This window comes from Hippocampus bargibanti, linkage group LG01 (genome assembly GCF_051943395.1).
Source record: "Hippocampus bargibanti isolate YZ-2025 linkage group LG01, ASM5194339v1, whole genome shotgun sequence".
Classification (NCBI taxonomy): domain Eukaryota; kingdom Metazoa; phylum Chordata; class Actinopteri; order Syngnathiformes; family Syngnathidae; genus Hippocampus; species Hippocampus bargibanti.
Genome location: NC_142734.1, coordinates 3,762,846 through 3,782,657, shown reverse-complemented (window position 1 = coordinate 3,782,657; position 19,812 = coordinate 3,762,846).

Below are 19,812 nucleotides of genomic sequence, written 5' to 3'. Positions count from 1 at the left end.
CCTCTAATCCACTTGATTAGCTAAACCCAAGAACCTGAGCCATGGACAAAGAGCCCTTTCACACACGCACCCGATGCTTACAGCTACATGTGATCTCAGGAATCTGTACATCACAAAACATTCCTCTACATTCCTCCTCCCTTCTCTTCTTTCCTCACTGTTTGTGTTTCTCTGAGCTGACACTCCCCATCACTATTCATCCAACAATGTCGATTTTTTTTTTCTTTTTCCTCACTGAAACACGTTACAATATCACAGTAGTTCATTGCACTCCGCTCTTGGTCTCAGTTTAATTTTTAGAATAGTAAATAATAGGAAGGTCATGAGAAAGGCATTCGACAAAGAGCAAGTTTCCAGACAGGTCGTGACCCATGCTGACCTTGCCCTTCAATGTGGTGACAGTGGGTGGTGAAAAAGGGCCAATCACAGAACAAGAAACAATTTTGGACCAGTTGTGTTTATGCTGCTCTTTGCAATGGAAGGCAGAATTCACATGACACCTTCTCTGGAGCCATGTGTGTGGTTTTCCCGTATTCCAATCACTTGATCTGCCTAAAAATCAAGATTGTTTGATTATGTGAGTGCCCCAGTCCGTACCACAGTTGGGAATGGCAGAAGAGGGCTTGAGCATGATACTATTGAAGTGTCCCTCACTCATTGGGGTGGTGGTGGTTCCTTCCAGATTTAATGAGGTCTGTCAACTTGGGCAAAACAAAGCAATTCAAAATAAGCATTTCAGGTATGCAACATAAAACATGTTTTTTGATTGAAACCATTGAAAATACACTTGTAATTTAATAAAAAAAACATGTGAACCTGAAAGGCGCTTCCCCTTTGAAATGAATGGAAAGGTCACCGTGGTGAGTCTTGACCACCAAGGACATTATCTATTCAACCATTTTTCAATCCGATTGTCCTCACAAAGGTCGTGGGGTGTGCTGGAGCCTATCAAACCCGTCTTTAGGCAGTAGGCGAGTCGCATTCTGGATGGGTTGCACGTCAATCACAGGGCCCACAGAGATGAACAATCATCCGTGCCCACACCTAGGGACAAATTGAAGTTTTCAATCAGCCTGTCATGCATGTTTTTGCAATGTGGGATTTAGCCTGAGTACCTGGAGAAACCCCATGTAGGCCAGGGAAGAACATGCAAATTCCACACAGGGAGGCCGGAGCTGGAATTGAACCTCTGAACTGTGAACTTGACACGCTAACCACTGGACATCTGGGCCACCATGGGTGTCATAATATTGGCATAAGCACAAAAATGAAGGAGAGTTTCACAACTAATTGGCACAAATAGAACTCTTGATGATATCCGAGTTCGGCCGTGTGGTTTGGTGTTCGTCCGCCAAAAACTAGTCCGCCAGCCATTTTGGCGCTATGTTGTGTATGCCAAGATTAGTTTGAAAAGTTCATTAACTAAAGCGTTCGTAAGTCGAGGTATCACTGTATATCCTTAGGTCTTCAGTAAGCCGTTACTTGGTGGCAGTCATTACTTTTTGTTGCGCATCTGGGAAGAGGGATTTCCTCCCCGCCCACATACTCAACGCAGCCAATCGTAAGCGAGCCCGGCACCTCCGAGCATCAATTGGGAAGAGGGATCTCCTCCCCGCCTACATATTCTAAACAGCCAATCGTAGGCGGATCGGCCTGAACTCGGTGGCAACACTTCAGCATAGCCGGGTCCTGATTGGTCAGCCTTGGTCTCCGTCACGTAAACATCAAGCCTTTGAAACCTCCTATGTGTCTGTGTGCGTGCATGAAGCACATTACGCAGCCAATCGCAAGCGAGCTCGGCTGTAAAAAGGCGTGCAATCCAAAATCTAATTTACAGCATCTCTGTCCAAACATCTTTACACATATAGTGCCCGCAAAAATGTTTGGATGTACTGTTTGTTGTAACTCGAATGTTCGTAAACTGGGGAGCGTGTGTATACAAAGCGATAGAGCTGTACTCTTGTTTTGGAGATGAAATTGTTCATGTGCTCGTAACGTTGACTTTGGTTTGTCCAGACCTGAATGAATGTATCCATTTCTCGTGGCCCGGGAAGAGCAAGAGGAAATGGACTTTGGTGTTAAATGCACTCATTTTGACACTGTCCTCCCTTCTGTGCACACAAATGCAGGAATGCACACACAATTTAAACACTTAGACTGTATCTCAAGGGAATTAGTAGACGGAGACATGTTCTTCAACCTGCTGCAATAAATTAAACAACGAGTGAAAATATTTAATGCAATGTGTATTAGGTGTCATTCCCAAAAGAGAAATATAAAGGTGTGGTAGACACATTGATAAATTATTCTCGAGGAAAGTGATGCCAGCGAATATTTGTGTGGAGCAGGTTGTGTAGCTTTAGCAACAGTTTTATGTGAGTGTCCGGGGAAAGGGAGTCTGGTTGAGGTTAAGGAGGAACCAGACTTTGGGAGAAACTTTGTCTCATGGGTTCATTGCTTTTTTTTGTTCCTCATGAGAGACACTATATTGATTAGTTGTGAATAATATTTGACAGGGACTGTGTTTTCATGCTAGGATGCTAACACAAATAAAAATGAATATGATTCAAATAGTTCCGAAGAGAAAAGCATAAATGTGTGCAATCGATTAAAGAAGTCCTTCAGTATCATTTTGAGGCGTCTGAGGTCTCCAATGTAGCTCCCAGAAAATGCACAAGATGGCACACAAGCTCCGTTGGAAACTGTCTGATTTGTCTGCTGGGAATTTGTGTCAACTAGTATCATATAGTAGTCTTAGTGCAACACACAACGATTCACTATCGCGTTATGTGTTTTCCTTCTAATTTCGCCATTAACACGGATCAACACGAAGTTTTCAGACCAAACAAAGTACCCAAAATGCATTGTGTGTCGCTTTCTCGGTCGGCGGCGTTCCTGACGTGACATCATGTCAGGAATCGTCACCAACTCGAAAACAAGACTTCCTGAATAATCAGTGTGAATCTTAAAACGTAAAATATAGCTATATGCGGTGGAATCTTTGTAAAATACGCTCAGTAGAAGTCATTTGAAGTGATTTTACAAATTATGGACACATGTCCGGAGTCGTTGGTTGTCCTTTAAGTGGTGGTCGTGGCCAGCTCTTCGAGTTAAATGATTGGTCGAGGTCTGGCATTAATGACATACATGAAGTATGACAACAGAATACGATTCTGGCCCAACAGATAAGAAGCCAGATGACGCCTGAGGTTACACACAGACCTTAATGCAAATAGACAGAAGTGTTTGCTGCTTGGTGGGTGCGGGTGCGGTTCCTTAATGTAGCTTGACACCTGGCGCATACCCTGATTATTAGACCATTTGAGCGTGTTATTACCCTGTGTTCAAAATGTCCATGTGGGATATAAAATTCACATCCTTTTGGCCCATTGGCAGACTCGCCAAACACACCCCTGTTTCTTCGCGGTCTATAAAATGTGATCTCACGTGGACAATACTCCTCTTTGAGGAGATATTGGAGGTCAGACAATGGATTGTTGTGCTTTGGTGTTTTTAGGACAAAAATCTTGAACTTTGCTGCCAAACTTGAGGTCCCACCCAGGCGAACAGTGAGCTAACACACATTCCCACAAAGATAGCCCCTCCCACTTACACAAAAACGCACACAGACACACACACACCGAGTTGAATTCGACATTGTGATATCTGGCACATTGTTTTTGCTCCTGTGTGATATGGAATCCACCCTCATAAATCTCATTTAGAAATAAAAAATCCTTGGTGAGACCAAGAGTCACGGGTAAAAAAGGTCGCCGCCACACGCTGTATTCGTCCATGATACCCTGTCACAATTTACTGCCCTTTTTGTCTTTTAAGATTTCAACCCTCCTGTCCAATTCTCTTTCATGTATGTCCAAAAAAGCATTATTTCACATGTTGCTTCCACATGCTCCAAGAATGACTCAAGCCATTCTGGAATGTATTGTCCTCTATGTAATCGGCTTTTGTAACCTGCCGGTTGCTCGGGGTTGGCTTAATATTAACCTGATGTGAATATCTAATATGTCTACTGTACAGAAATGAAATATGTTTAATATACTTATATCATATATGATACATGTGCTATAAATATATTTTGAACAACCACATAGCTTAGCCCTTTAGTCTGCTCGATTAATGTAATGCCAATTCGCATATGTGCAGTCTTGCTACCACCTTTTATTTATACACACCAATCATGAAAGAATGCATTAAGATACAGGGTGGCCCAAAAACATGCGTACCCATGAAAATTTTAATTGTGGCTTTGATTAAAAAGCTATTTATTTTAAATTGCAACCACACATTATTCAGTTTATGGAAGATCATTCACCAGAGTTTCAGCGATTTTTGTCAATTTTTAGTCAATTTATGGCTTCCCCAAGATTTGTTCCAAATGTCCCCCATTTCGTTGCAAGCAAACCTGTACTCGTTTGACGAAGTTGTCAATCACTTTTACACACCCTTCTTTCGGGAGAAAACATTGCTGCAGTGAGGGAGTCAGTAGAACACATCTTTTTGGGTCACCCTTCCGGAAAGAGGAGTGTGTAAAAGTGATTGACAACTTTGTCAGACGAGTACAGGTTTGCTTGCAACGAAATGATGGACATTTGGAACACATCATGGGAAAGCCATAAATTGACTAAAAATTGACAGAAATAGCTGAAAGTCTGGTGGGTGGTCTTCCATAGACTGAAAAATGTGTGGCTGTAATTTGAAATAAATAGCTTTTTAATCAAAGCCACAATTGAAATTTTCATGGGTACGCATCTTTTTGGGTCACCCTGTATATGGCATTATAGCAATAATTGGTCATGTGTTCTTTCTCTTCAGCAAAGAAATTCTGATGTTAGTGCCTTTCTGTTTTATTGATAGAAGTTGAGACATCTCAATGAGTCCTATATCCTTCTTTGAGTCGTAAACTTCACAAGGTGGCCAGGTTGACCAAAAAGAGTAGAACAATGGCCAATCATTTGATGCTAATGATCAAAATTGTTTTTTAATACAATTAAAATATGTGATTACTGATTTTTTTTTGGTCCAATATTATGGACTGCTCTTTTTGTCATTAGGCTTTGTTGTTGGGAATCCTGAAATGGATTAATGGCAATTCCATTCATTACAGTGGGAAAAGATAGCAAAATAGACCAGTGTTTTGAATCACAAACGCGATCCATTTTCCGATCCGTCTATCCTTACAAGAGTGACAGTGGGGTAGGGGGTTAGGGGTGCTGCAGCTAATCCCAGCTGTCTTCGGGCAGTTGGCGAGGGACATCCTGAACGTCTTGTATCCAGAGACAAACCATTCGCATTCACCCTCACACCTTGGGACAAATTACAGTGTTCAATCAGCCAGCCATGCATGTTTTGACGTGGAAAAAAACACCACTACTCTTGTTTTTTCCACCTTAGTGGTGGTAATGGTGGTGGTGGATCCCAAAAATACAGACAGAAGTGATGAGCAGGTTACATTTGACAAAATTCTATGAAATAACAAAATCGCAAACAAGACAATCATCAGAACAAAAAAAAGGTCCAAAGTAGCAAACAAAACCATGAGTAAAACATGACAAGACGAAACAAACAATGGTGAAACAAACAATGACCCTACACTGAATGCTCATGCCGGGAGTCCTTATAACTGCCACTGATTAAAACGACCAACACCTATGCAACTGCAGGCGGGGCCCTGTAGTGCCACCCGTTGGTCGCAAACTGAAACGGGACAAATAGTACTCTGAAAAAAAACCCACACAGGCTCAGAGAAAACATGCAAACCACACAGGGAGGCTGAACCCAGTATTTCACTGTGAGATCAACTTGCTAACCAGTGGACCACCATGTTGCCATTACATTTTTCTTTCACGGTACACTATACTATACTAACATTCACACCTATGGGCAATTTAAAGTATTTAAGAAGCTATTCTGCATGTTGTTGGAATCAAACTGAAGAACACCCACGAACGCAAAGAGGATAATATACAAAATTGACATGAGCCAAATTTTCAGCTGACACTGAACTATGAGGCACTGAGGACAAGAACCACCATGCTGCCCAGCGTTGAAGGTGTCATTATTTCTTATTCTGTGAAACCTGACTTGTATGTTGTGGTTTCTGAGCAGGCTGTGTGGTCGGACCAGTTTTCCACTATTCCAGGTTTTTGCTTGGCAAAGTGTATTGATGCATCATGTTATCCTCAAAGTAATATGTCAGAAGATAATAAAAAAAAAATCTTCCTGACAAAGTTGCCCAAAAGCAGTGATTTCGTATTCATGTAGTCAAAATCTTCTCACATGCATCAACAGACAAAGCGTGAGTCATTTTATGCGATCTCACAACATGATGGATCACTTTTTGATTGTTTTGGGGGAAAAAAACTCAAGCAAAATCTCTCCGGAATGAATTCAGCGTTATTTATTGTAGTATTTGTTGTCAATGTGGGACCGATTCTATTTCTAGTCTTGGATGGGATTTATTTGAATGATATACTTGCATGTAAGTGAGCACAAGAAATCTTGTTTTTTTTATCCCACCCAAAGGTTGTATCATCTTCCATGAGGTCCCGCGGAAGGCAGTTGTGTTTTAGCCTCCGTTTTTTTTTTTTTTTTATCATTGTACGAGTGCGTTATCTTTGTGAACAGGCAGCAAATGTCAGTACCAATTTATGAAAATCCGTTTCTTTTTAATTGACAAAAAAAGGCGAATGCATACAAAAACAGTATAGTACAGTGATACATCAGCTTACGAATTTAACTGGTTCCCAGAAAGTGTGTGAAAGGCGAAAAGTGTGTCTTCCAAACTTTAATTTCCCATAGGAAACCATTAAAAATGAAAATAATCCATTCCCAGGTCCCCATAAAACATAATTTTCTACTAAATAAGCCTTAAAACGACACGAAATATACCTTATTTTCTGTATAATAATGCTGTTGCATTGTAATTAAAGAAATAAACTGTACTGTATAATAAAGTAATTTTATTTACCTTTGTGATGGTCGTTGATGTAGTTGCATCTTGATCACATCCGAGTGAAGTTGCCATGCTTTCTCGGCGATAATACCCTCACTCAAACTGTCCCCTGCTAGCTGCTTTTCATTAATCCAAATCAACAGAAGTTTTTCAACCTCTTCTATAGCCTGAGACCATTGCTTAAACAACACAGAAACACCCTTAGCCACACATAGCAATGTGTACACTTAGCGTACTCGTACAGGGACGCTAAGTCACACAAACGCCTGTGGTGGGGTCTTTTTCAATGGTTTCAGATTCGGAGAAGATGCTGTCTTGTGACTCATCCAGATATGAATATGATTCAAATAGTTCTGAAGAGGAAAGCATAAATGTTTGCAATCGATTAAATCGATTAAAGAAGTATTTCGAGCCGTCAGGACTCCAATGTAGCGTCCCAGAAAATGCACAAGATGGCGCCCAAGCTCCGTTTGAAATGGGCTGATTTGTCTGCTGGGAATTTGGAAATCGTCATCAACTCGAAATTATATGTATTTGTATATATATATATTTTTTTTTGTTCGATGCAAATCTGAGAATGTGAAGATTATTTTCTGTTGTGAATGTGCAACTCCAACATCAATACAGTATACAGTGAAAACTATGGAGAACGTCATTCCGTGCATTGTCCCTTTGTAAAAAAAAACACAGACTTCCTTCTGCTCGCGTAAACATTCATTTATTTCATTCCACTTCACACACCGACACACTGTATTCTACGGACTGGATACAAACGACTGAATGTGCTTTGTGCAAGTCAAGTATCATAAACAACTCTTGAAATGTCATGCGATGCTGGAAGTTTCCTTTTGCGCTGACAGATGAAGGGGAGTCCATGTTCAATCATGAGCTCACGTGTGTGTACACACACACAAATACACACATTAACACACACGCACATACACAATTGCTTATTGTTCGAAATTGTGTTTTAAAGGCCAAACCACACAGAGTTCTAGCTGGTCATATCAAAGCCAATTTGGCTTCAAAATAAAAAGAATCTTTTAAGCAGTGTGGCATAACTGAAAACAGATGGATTTGCTCTCACTGAACTTAATTGATGTTGGAAAGAAAATTATTGTAGTCTCACCAATCAGAGCTCAGAAATGCTTGCCTTCACCTCTGTTCACCTAGCAGAGGAGTAATGCTAACGCATATAATCAAGCTCACAGTGATTTTACGTTGTATGGTGAATTGTACTGAATGACCTGGCTCTAACTTAATTGAGCGAACTGTACTCGAGCAGTGAACTCTCAAGCACACTTTGGAAAAGCAATCAGAGCGTATGAAACTTACAAAGAAATGTACTTTTAAACCCTTTTTTTCCTACATGTAAATCTACATTGGTGTGCAATATAAAAAGTGTGTCCATTAAATATTGAGCCAAACTTAACCAATTTATCAATCAAGTTGGCCCTAAACAGGTAACATCCGAGTTACGACCGGCGCGAGTTACGACCACCCGTACTTACGACTGCCAGATCACCCCCCCCCCCTTTTTTTTTTATTCTACGCCTAGCCCCGCAACGTGAAAGCAGCCGGCAACGCGTACTACAATTTTGGGCAGCCAGCATGTCACACACTCGCACAGCAATCTACTGCGTGACTAAACTCAATACAGTAGTTACATTGCAGATACCGTCTCGGCAACATCTCCTGTAGTACTGTACACTGCTTTTTTTCCTTCGGTATCCACCCGAGTCCGAGCGCTTGTGTCGGGCGACCTCTTCTGGCCGTTAGCAGGGAGAGCGATTTTTCAACAGCGCGCATGCGTTGGAAGCCATGCGTATTGGGGTCAGCAGAACGCATGTGCGCCGACATTAAAAGGTAAGTATAACATTTATAAATAAACTGTATAGTAAACAGTTTTGTACGCATTACAGGTAGAGTTATATAATAATAAAAATCAATAATATGACATATAAAATGACACTAAAAGGCAAGTATAACATTTATCAATGAACTGTACAGTAAACTGTATACATTACAGGTACAGTTATACAATAATAAAAATTGATAATACGAAATATAAAATGACAAAAATGACACTAAAAGTTATAGCATTTAAAAAATGAAATGTAAACAGTTTGGTATATAATAGTATTCAATAGAAAACATTGCTGAAAAACAACAGATTGACATTGTATACTATCCTGTCGTGTAAATGTCACGTCTGCTATTTTGAATGGGTTTTGACTACAACCGTGTGACTTATATATTACAGTAAAGTCTCGTTATATCGATATCAGATATATCGATAGTCCCGGTTATATCGATACTATTTCTATGCACGCACGGAGAAAATTACATGCAAACAGGGTCGGATATATCGATAGTCCCGGTTATATCGATATTTTTTCGGACTCCCTTGAATATCGATATAACGAGACTTTACTATATTTATTAATAATAATAGAAAAACGTATTTCTTTATCATCAATCCCTTAACCAAATAGCTAATTAATTAACTTTATTTTGCCGAAATGTCATTTGATTTAATTAAGTACAACCAGACATGAACAATTGGAGTTCATTTTATATATATTTTTTTGTTTATTTTTTTCTATTGCTTGATGGTTGTCCCGAATAAAGAAAGTTAAAAGTTTATTTGGAAATTGCTGTTTAAATTCTCATTGACCTTTTTTGACTGGACCAATTTAGGGGGAAAAAATAGCAAGCAAACCTGTAAAATAGTGAGGTCAATCTGCAATAGATGAATCTATGGTCACAAATGAAAACGCCACGATAGACTGAACCTGCCATAATTGAACTGCAGGGTACATGAGTGAGCGGTGAACATGAAATATTTGGCTTCCGCACTGGCCTGAGCCTTCCATCATGATGAATAGTGCACGTGGCAATCAGACAGTCATGCTGAGAAGGGGCGAGGTGCGTGTGATCAGAACATCAAAAAGCAATCATCCCCCAAGCAGGCGTCTTCACTCAGCCGCTTTCTCCAACGCCTTATTAGATAAGTTCAAGCTCAAACAACCTGAACAGATTGTACATTATTGTTCACGCTAATTAGCCTGTCAGGCGAGGTCAGTTCCCGCCGAGTTTGCTTGAGGTTTACCTCAGTGGGTCAAAGGTCGAAACGCAGTAGGTTTGAAACTTCTCACCCAAATACATCCAGCCCTTTTATCCGGGCTACCTTAAAGGACAACCGACCTTCATTTTTTTGTTTCCTAACTGACATCAGAAAAACGTTTTATAGCTATATCTAAAATACCCAAAACACGCAGGCTGATATTTTTAGTCAAATGCAAAACACCAATAAAAATGACTCAAAGTGTCCCAAAACTGCTTCAAAATGACCTCGGAAATGGCAAGTTTCAGAAGGTCCCGCCCCCTTGTTCATGACGTCACACCAGGATTCTCAAGACACAAAACAATGGCTTCATTGAGTACAGATTCGGAGAAGATGCTTTCTTGTTACTCATCCAGTTATGAATATGATTCAAAAAGTTCTGAAGAGGAAAGCATAAATGTTTGCAAGCGATTAAAGAAGTCCTTCTGTATCAATTCGAGCCATCTGGACTCCAATGTAGCTCCCAGGAAATGCACAGGATGGTGCCCAAGATGCGTTGGAAATGGGCTGATTTATCTGCTGGGAATTTGTGTCAGCTAGTATCAAATAGTAGTCTTGGTGCAACACACAACGATTCACCATCACGTTATTTATGTGTTTTCCTTCTAATTTCGCCATCAACACGGATCAACACGAAGTTTTCAGACCAAACAAAGTACCCAAAATGCCTTGTGTGTCGCTTTCTCGGTCAGGGGCGTTCCTTCAGTGACGTCACGTCAGGCATCGTCATCAACTCAGAAACAAGACTTCTTATATAATCAGCGCGAGTCTTAATGTAACGTAAAATATAGCTATATCCCGTGGAATCTTTGTAAAATGCGCTCAGTAGAAGTAATTTGAAGTGATTTTACAAATTATGGACACAACTTGTCCCGAGGTGTCGTTTGTCCTTTAAACGCGCCGTTGACCCATATACACTCTATGGGAAACGATGCATCTACGATTAATGGGAAAAGATGGTGTCATCTGGGATTTGGCTTCAAATACATTAATCTACTCCCTGTTGTGGCCCGGTGACCTGTGCATGCGCCCTTGTCAGTGGAGGGCGCCGGTATGCGGAGAATGTAATCGTTGAGCGCGCATGCCGAATGTTCTGCTTAACCTGGAATCTCTTCTGACAGGAGGGGCGCAGATGCCGGAGACTTGACTTCACCTTGACGTCTGACCCAATTATGTTCTCTTTTTCAGGCTCTGGCAGACCTGTGATGTGATGACGTGGATAACGTGAGCGCAGTACCATAGGCTAGAAGAAACTCACTTGAACCACTGTCTGCTTGAAACTTTGCACATTGTCTCATAGTTGTTGTCTTTGGGAGTGACCTGGTTGGATAGGATCAGGAATGAGTCTGTGTAAACTCTCAGTCGTACAGGAGTGGTCCATTGATGAAAAGGTTTTTACAGCCGTCATCTGTACTTCTTTGAAGGTGTCGGACGGTTCACTTCTCATCCAAGAGGCTTCATCAGCTAACACACGACGACGGTTTGAACCACAGAACTGATTCTTTTTGTTTCAATGATTTCAAAATCGGAACAAATTCGCCTCAAAAGTAATATTTCCTAAAAAGTGTGTCCCATACTATTTTCGATACTTTCCTTTAGACATCTGTGTCTAAAGTTCTTCGATTGTAAGGTGGTAAAATGTGTACATCTTCCATTGTGTTGACATTATTCTCCAACATCATGGATGCAAGAAGCCATAATTTTTATCTTGCGCCCAAAAATCAAGATCATCTCAACATTAAACCAATATGTCAGCATCTACACGGATCTGGTTGTAATTACAGGGTTTGACAAATCTAAATATCACAGAGGTTAAAAAAATCATTGACACATTAATTCCAGGTGACGAAGAGAAATGTACATGGTCAACAATGAGTTAATGATAAAATATAAAGCCAGGGGGCAAACTAGCCAATTAGACAGAAGCACTTGTTGGATTATATGTGGTGAAAAATGAACTTTAGACAACTGTTCAGAGCACAGAGTTCAGACTGTTTCAATTTCATGCATTCTATTATATTGGAGAGAAGAAAATGTTGTTTTTAAGAAAAATTACAACCCCCCCCCCCTAAAATTCAATTTACAAGATTTGCCACGCCGTTCACATGGTCGATTCATCACTTGCAGAAATATACAGTAAATGGGGGTTCTGGTTAACGGGACACCAACAACCTTTTCCTTGACCCAATGCTTCGTTCATTAATCATGCCTTTTGAATAACATTGATTAAAGAGAGGTATGCTACAGGTGTCACGGTTTGCAAGGTGGTGATGGCGGGTGCGGATCCCAAAAAGCAGGCAGGAGGGAGCAGGAGGTTATTTGACAAATTGTATTAAAATAAAGGTCAGCAGGAACAAAATATAAAACATCAAAATCATCTGAATGGAAAAAAATACAAAGTACTAAAATAAGACCAAAAGTAAAAGTCCGCGAAGGTTAAACAAACACATGCACAGCGCATGCAGCAAACAAGCAGCAAACAATGAACCGACACCGGATGGTCGTGCCGGGTGTCCTTTTAAGTGTCAGTGATTAAACGACCAGCACCTGTGAGGCTGCCGGCAGGGCTGACGTCGCTACCCGCTGGTCGCCAATCTGATCGGGACGACCAGCACCTGTGCAGGTGCAGGCGGGGCCGACAGCGCCCCCCGTTGGTCGCCAACCAGATCATGACAACAGGATGATGTTTCCCAGGAAAAATCTATTTTGCCCCAGTAGAGCAAGATTTATGGAGATCTTTGAAGGTATCACTGGAAACTTTTGGGACTCAAAAAGTTATTTAGCTTTTGTGATGATTTGTTTTTTCCTGACCGCGCTTAGCAATAGTATCTCCCAGTGCAGCTATGGTATAGATTTAAACCATCATCCAGAAATCTTAAAGACAAACAAATCCCCGCTCCTACTTGGACCGGATATGAAATGTATGCATATACCCTAACAATCACAAAAAGTTGTGAGAGACAAAAATGAAAGGAATAAACAGAAAGAGAGACATAGATGGAAAGAGAAGAGACAGACAGAGACAGAGCGAGTGAATGATGAAGCAAAGTTACCGTGCCAATTTCCTCTTGCGTTCTCTCACGCTATTATATGTTGAGGTAGGGGTATTAGCATCAAAGACCGAGATGTTTAACTTGAGGCGCAAAAGCCTGTCTACCCACCATGACGACTGAAATGGTATGATCATGATGGAATTTCCATTATGGCCAGTCAAGAATTCCCTTGGATAAGCCTTGAATCCATTTGATGCATGCTGGCGTCAGTGGAGAACAGCAGCAGCTCAACATACTGGACAACATGGAGTATACTATTGAAAGACGGCTTGCCAATGCTGTCGACTAAAACATTAATTTAGATTTTTATATTTAATTAAAAATATGCAAAGAATTAAGCCCGAAAAAAATGTGAGGAATACTGTGCAAACAATGCATGTTTTGCTTTTCGTGCACTGCTTCTATGTCATACAAAAATACAGTGAAACCTCGGTTTACAAACCCCTTGGCTTACGAACATTTCGGTATACGAAAGTTAAATTTATGACTGTTTTTGTCCTCTATTCCCCACCCCCAGTCTTCGGTTAAAGTCACGTGATTGGTCAAGAACGCAGCTCTGCTCTGAACTGACCGTAGAACTGATTGTGAAGGCGTCCAGGTAGATTTCTGACCCTGGTAACAAATGATGGCTGAAATGTGATTGGTTAAATGCTTAAATATGAAAACACACATCTGAAAGCAGCACAACAGGGGGAAAGCAATGAAAGGAAGCTGAAAGACAATTTGATGTGATTTAATAAGAATTCATGGACAAAATATAATCAACATCAGTCCGAGGTCCAGATATTTTTAGGCCAGCAGAGAAGGCCTTGACGGTCCGTCGCTGAATTTCCCTAAAATGTTCAAAAATGACTTTCAATATGGTTTTTAATCGTTCTTCAGGTTGATTTCTTAATTGTTTGACCCTGGGAACACTTGACTTCAGAGGTTCCACAACATGACATGTTGTAACAAGACCCTGCACTCACCCATTTAGTTGTGGCCGCCATGAAAACTTTAGCCAGAAAAATTTGTCAAATATTCCTCCATCTTCTCGTGCATCTGCTCTCACTTACTTTGCGCCAAACTATTTAGCGTGTGGATCTTAGGACTGTGTCTGTTCCCTGTTGGTTGAATGGAAGAAAAATGGTTTCCTGTGAGCCAAACATTTGGCCACCTGGTTCGAATATGACGGGCCGCGACATGTAGCATCGCGCAGTCACATGTTACAGAAACAATCCCCGATTGGGCGATTACGCCTGCGGTGGTGAAGCGGGCAGAATCAGGGTTTCTGGCCAAGAACCACAAAAGGAAAATGTTAATTGAAATATTTGCACTCTACGATAAACACACCTTGATGAGAATAAATGTTCTATAAGGGATCTGCGCATGATTAACAAAAAATTCTGCAGTTCTTTGGTACATTTGCTCCATTAAAGGACAACCGACGCCCCCGGACAAGTTGTGTCCATAATTTGTAAAAGCACTTCAAATGACTTCTACTGAGCGCATTTTACAAAGATTCCACGGGATATAGCTATATTTTACATTTTAAGACTCGCGCTGAATATTCAGGAAGTCTTGTTTTTGAGTTGATGACGATCCCCACGTGACGTCACTGAAGGAACGCCCCTGACCGAGAAAGCGACACACAATGCATTTTGGGTACTTTGTTTGGTCTGAAAACTTCGTGTTGATCCGTGTTGATGGCGAAATTAGAAGGAAAGCACATAAATAACGCGATGGTGAATTGTTGTGTGTTGCACCAAGACTACTATTTGATACTAGTTGACACAAATTCCTAGCAGACAAATTAGCCCATTTCCAACAGAGCTTGGGCGCCATCTTGTGCATTTTCTAGGACGCTACATTGGATTCCTGACGGCTCGAATTGATACGGAAGGACTTCTTTAATCGCTTGCAAACATTTATGCTTTCCTCTTCAGAACTATTTGAATCATATTCATAACTGGATGAGTAACAAGAAAGCATCTTTATTCAAATGCAAAACACCAATAAAAATGACTTAAAGTGTCCAAAATCTGCAAAAAAAAGTGTGCTGCGAATTGGGCATTTTCAGAAAGTCCCGCCCCCAGTTTGTGACGTCACGCCAAGACGTCTTGCATTCCTGGAGAATCAAAACAATGGCTTCAGATTCGGAGAATATGCTTTCTTGTTACACATCCAGTTATGAATATGATTCAAATAGTTCTGAAGAGGAAAGCATACATGTTTGCAATCGATTCAAGAAGTCCTTCCGTGTCATTTTGAGGCATCTGGACTGCAATGTAGCGTCCCAGAAAAGAGGCACAAAATGGCCACCGAGTTGTTGTGAGGAATGACTCAGCCCGTTTCCACAGGCTGACAAATTCCTTCCATGGAGCTTTGACGCCCTCTTCTGGCGGCTTTAGGGTGCAACACGAGGTTTTCAGATCAAACAAGTACAGCAAAATACATTGATGTGATGGAAGGACTGCTACAATGTGTCTATTTTTCGGTCAGGGCCGTTCCTTTAGTGACGTCACGTACGGACTCGTCACCAACTCAAAAACAAGACTTCGTGAATATCCAGCGCGAGTCTTAAAACGTAAAATATAGCTATATGCGGTGGAATCTTTGTAAAATACGCTCAGTAGAAGTCATTTGAAGCCATTTTACAAATTATGGACACAACTTGTTTTTCTGATGTCAGTTAGGAAACAAAAAAAATGGTGTCGTTTGTCATTTAATCAATGAGTCCGTCGGGGAAATGCGTTTGCAAGCCTTGTGCGCATGACCACAACCACAGACGCCTCCAAAATCCACCGCTTTGGTTTCAGCTCTCTCCCGCTGCTAATCACTTGAGCAGATCATTCAAACAGAACCAGAGTGTTCACACACTTTGGTGAATATGACATTTCCAGAAAGAGATTTTTTTAACCATTGTTTACTTCTGATTTGAGTGCGTCGCCCACCTACCGAAACTTTGAAGTTTACAAAGAGCAGAAAAGGTTGATATGCAAGTCATTCCGATTTTTGTAGTAATATGTGACTTTTTACGATCATTTTTTTTTTCATACAATACGGAGCACATCCACGTGGACATTTGTCCTCCAGGGCATAGTTGAGTCCATTTATGGCTTAAGCTGCAGGTTGATTGCAACTCTCCCATATGTTCGCTGACTTCAGTTTTATTAGCGGATTCAGGTGGACTCAAGAATCCTGCAAAGCAACACCACCTGGACCATTCGTTTCGGTTTGGCCATGGTGTCTTTCTCTCTCTGTCTCTCTGTCTCTCTCGCTTTGTCTCTGTCTCTCTCTCTCTCTCGCTTTGTCTCAGTCTCTCTCTCTCTCTCTCGCTTTGTTTCTTTCTCTCTCCCTCTCTCTCTGTTTATCTCTCTCGCTGTGTCTCTCTTTGTCTCTCTCTCCTCATTTTGTCTCTTTCTCTCCCTTTCTCAAACTCTCTTTCTCTCTCTATGTCTCTCTGTCTATCTCTCTCTTGCTGTCTCTCTCTCTCTTTGTCTCTGTCTTTGACTCTCTTTCTTTCTCTTTCTTAAACTGTCTCTCTCCTCTCTCTCTGATTCTCGCTCTGTCTCTCTTTCTCTCTCTCTTTCTTTGTCTCTCTCTCTTTTTGTCTCTCTCTCTCACTCCCTTTCTTTCGCTCTCTCTCTCTCACTCACCCTCTCTCTCTCTGTCTTTCTTTGTCTCTCTCTCTCTTTGTCTCTCTCTCTCTCTCACGCCCTTTCTTTCGCTCTCTCTCTCTCACTCACCCTCTCTCTCTCTGTCTTTCTTTGTCTCTCTCTCTCTTTTTGTCTCTCTCTCTCACTCCCTTTCTTTCGCTCTCTCTCTCTCACTCACCCTCTCTCTCTCTGTCTTTCTTTGTCTCTCTCTCTCACTCCCTTTCTTTCGCTCTCTCTCTCTCACTCACCCTCTCTCTCTCTGTCTTTCTTTGTCTCTCTCTCTCTTTGTCTCTCTCTCTCTCTCACGCCCTTTCTTTCGCTCTCTCTCTCTCACTCACCCTCTCTCTCTCTGTCTTTCTTTGTCTCTCTCTCTCTTTTTGTCTCTCTCTCTCACTCCCTTTCTTTCGCTCTCTCTCTCTCACTCACCCTCTCTCTCTCTGTCTTTCTTTGTCTCTCTCTCTCACTCCCTTTCTTTCGCTCTCTCTCTCTCACTCACCCTCTCTCTCTCTGTCTTTCTTTGTCTCTCTCTCTCTTTGTCTCTCTCTCTCTCTCTCGCTCTTTCTTTCGCTCTCTCTCTCACTCACCCTCTCTCTCTCTCTGTCTTTCTTTGGCGCTCTCTCTCTTTGTCTCTCTCTCTGTCACTTCTCTCTCACTCATCCTCTCTCACTCTCTCTCTCACTCAGCCTCTCTCTACCTCCCTCTCTCCGACTCTCAACCTCTATCTCTCTCTCTCTCTGCCTCTCTCCCTCCCTCCCTGTCTTCCTCTCTCTCTGTGTCTCTCTCTAGCTTTCTTTCTCTCTCTCTTTCTCTCTCTCCCTGTCTCTCTCTCTCTTTTTGTCTCTCTCTCTCACTCCCTCTTTCTTTCGCTCTCTTTCTCTCACCCTCTCTCTTTGTCTTTCTCTCTCTACCTCCCTCTCTTTCTCTCTCTCTGTCACTCTCCCCCTCCCTCTCTCTCTCTTTCCCTGTCTCTCTCTCCCTCTCTATGATGATGACTGGTCACCAGTCTGTAATAGGGTACACACGGAATGGATGGCTTCCTCCATAAGACACGCAAACTCTCTCATTCTCATTCTATCTCTCCCTCTCTCTGTCTCTCCCTTTCTCTCTAGCAGCAAAGAAGACACAAATCTTTGATCGCACGCTTGCCCACCCTTGAAAATTGTGAACGCGGCTACGTTAAGAATGATCCAATCACATTCGAACTCTGATTTAATGGGAGTCAGCGCACACCTGTCACCATTTGAAATACCACTGATTAGCCTTTAAGAAAGTTCAGGTGTTCCAGTGGACTTTTTCTGCTATGTTTACCCCTCCCCTCGCCCCTCTTTCAAGCACAAGTATGAATGTTTTGTGGGATCACATGTTTGGAATGGTTCATAATTGCCTGCACCTTTTCCAAGTTCACAGTTACAGCTGAAGAAAAACAGACCGTGTCAATTATCGTGCCGCCACCATGTAAGTATGGTATCGCTTGAGTGATGACTATTGTTTATGTCAAACATACTCGTCGTAATTATGGCCGAAAAGTATCACCTTGGTTTCATTGGACCCCGAATAGATTTTCCCTTATGGATTTCTGTGATTTAACATGTTATTTCTAAAATCTCGGGTGTTTTTCTTTGTTAGGTAAGGCTTCTGTCACACCCTCTCACCCAAGGCACAGACATATTCAGCAGACGGTTGATTGTTGTCATATCATCCCCAAGAGTTGATACTTAGCAGAAATTCCTGTAGTGTCTTTAATGTTGATGTTGGCCTCTCAGCAGATACCTCCCCTATCATCAATTCTGGAGGGATGTTAAATTCTTATCTCATTCATTGCCATTCACTAATTTATTCGGGAATTGAAAATCGCATTATTTATGTGTTTTTCGTCTAATTTCGCCATCAACACGATGTTATCACACCAAACAAAGTACCCAAAATGCATTGTGTGTCGCTTTCTCGGTCAGGGGCGTTCCAGACGTGACGTCACCAACTCGAAAACAAAACTTCCTGAAAATGCCCAATTCGCAGCACCCTTTTTTTTTGCAGATTTTGGACACTTTAAGTCATTTTTATTGGTGTTTTGCATTTGAATAAAGATGCTTTCTTGTTACTCATCCAGTTATGAATATGATTCAAATAATTCTGAAGAGGAAAGCATAAATGTTTGCAAGCGATTAAAGAAGTCCTTCCGTATCAATTCGAGCCGTCAGGACTCCAATGTAGCGTCCTAGAAAATGCACAAGATGGCACCCAAGCTCTGTTGGAAATGGGCTAATTTGTCTGCTGGGAATTTGTGTCAACTAGTATCAAATAGCAGTCTTGGTGCAACACACAACAATTCACCATCGCGTTATTTATGTGCTTTCATTCTAATTTCGCCATCAACACGGATCAACACGAAGTTTGCAGACCAAACAAAGTACCCAAAATGCATTGTGTGTTGCTTTCTCGGTCAGGGGCGTTCCTTCAGTGACGTAACGTGGGGATCGTCACCAACTCGAAAACAAAACTTCCTGAATATTCAGCGCGAGTCTTAAAACGTAAAATATAGCTATATGCGGTGGAATCTTATTAAAATACACTCAGTAGAAGTCATTTGAAGTGATTTTACAAATTATGGACATAACTTGCCCAGTGGCGTCGGTTGTCCTTTAAATGCATTTTTTTGATGAGAGACAGTTTATGAGTGAAACAAAGCAAGCACTTTTTACCCTTGTACACGCCGCCATCACTAAATCATCAGTTCATGGCGCCAATGATGACCTAAGGGAGTCATTCCGCACTCAAACTGGTTGCATTGACAACTTCCGATTTCAACCTCAGTTGGGAGGGGGGGGGACGGGTGTTGAGAGGCCACATAGCACATTTGATGATCTATTTCCACATGTTGTTTCCACCGTGTGATCCAAACCAGTCATGTGTTGCAGTTACAAACTAGAGTGAAATAACCTGCATTGTTTTTTGTGGTCTGATGCACAGCGTCAACAGTACTATTGATGCTGTTTGTGTAAAGAGCAATATGAGCTACATCAA